This window comes from Octodon degus, unplaced genomic scaffold (assembly GCF_000260255.1).
Source record: "Octodon degus isolate 3935 unplaced genomic scaffold, OctDeg1.0 scaffold00405, whole genome shotgun sequence".
Classification (NCBI taxonomy): Eukaryota; Metazoa; Chordata; class Mammalia; order Rodentia; family Octodontidae; genus Octodon; species Octodon degus.
Genome location: NW_004524981.1, coordinates 93400 through 94857, shown reverse-complemented (window position 1 = coordinate 94857; position 1458 = coordinate 93400). Strand labels below are relative to the sequence as shown.

General features: G+C 37.3%; 1 pseudogene; it reads right to left on the bottom strand.

The window, feature by feature from the left end:
- Window positions 1-36: 36 nt before the first annotated feature.
- Window positions 37-1458, bottom strand: part of LOC101568432 — a 5248-nt pseudogene continuing 3826 nt past the window's right edge.

The following is a 1458-nucleotide window of genomic DNA, read 5'->3' as shown; positions in this document are numbered from 1 at the left end:
AGTATAATAGCTGAGTAAGATTCAAGAGTCAAAGATTCAAGAGTCAAGCTCAATTTGTTTCCAAGACGTGGAAGCATTTTTCTTGTACTGCTCTAGCTCCTGATCATTTGGAATTCTCATCTCATCAACATCACTTTCCACATACTGAGGGTCTCGCAGGGGTCCTTGATATCTTTCAGTGTGTTGACTCTCTTTGGTAGAAAGAGCTTTTCATATAATTTTTTCTGCAACTCCATTGGTGTGTGGGCATGAAACTTTCCAATGTCATTATCAGGAACAGGAGAGGGACCTATCTGACATGAAGAATCCAATCCTGCTGTGATAAACAGGGGTTTATTCTGATCCACACATATCGATTTGCTTTTATCAATGCCAAATGCCAACAGTTGATAACTCCACGTATTTTTAGAAATAGAGCTTCTGATTTACTGATAAACATCAATGATGCTGCATAATAATGTGCAACAAACTGGAGTGTCTTGCACATCACTTTTCTCAGAGTCAAAATCCTGAAAAATATTGTTTTTACTCCCAATTATGACCAGAGGTACTGGAAATGGGTCAATTAATTATAATCTGGATGTTCCTTCTGCAGGTTACTCCATATCTTCTGTCTCATTTCAGAAGCTGTTTTAGAATTTGTCCTTCCAGTTTCATTAGCACTTTATCTACATGGCTTCTTGTGGCTTGCAACAGATTTTCCATGGTTGGCCAAAGGTCATTAGGTTTTGAAAGATCCAGAACAAGAACAATAGAAAATGTCTGCAAAGTGTCACTTGTGATCGATATGCTGATTAAGTCTAGTAAAGAGGTTCCTCCACCCACTTCCCAAAGGTGAGCAATATCTTTTGGTGTGTTATGTCCTTTTGCTCTTCTTCCATGCGTACATTTCAAAGCTAAGGTTGGCTTTGCTAGCTCATCCCTGTCAAGACACCTTAGGGTAATAGTGTTCTTTCCCCTACTTTTACTGCCAATGAAGAGAACAGACTTTTCTCCAATTTTGGCTCCATCGCCTTCATTTCCATTCCTTCCTTTTTTTTCCACTTCAGCTTTTGCAATTTCCTGAGGATTGCACTAGGCATCATGACAGGCCCCCTACATGTGGAGGGTTTGGTGTGTGGCCCACTAAATTTTAAATTTTTATTAGTTCATGTTTACATTATGTCACGATTGCATTTGTTGGGGAGAGTTTGTACACAGTACATGTCAATTCTTTCTTTCTTCATTCCCTCTACCTTCCTTTTCTGCCAGCATCAGATTCATTTATTTGTCTTGTAAATCCTTATATAGCTAATTAGCATGTATAATTAGTCAGACTAAGAGATTACCCGTCATATAAAACAATATGGCAATTATACTAAATCAAGACATATTTTTAGATTCATTGTCCATATGATGGATTAAGATAATTTGTTCTCTCTTTTTTGTATTGTTTTTTGTTTTGTACTTTGTTTACAT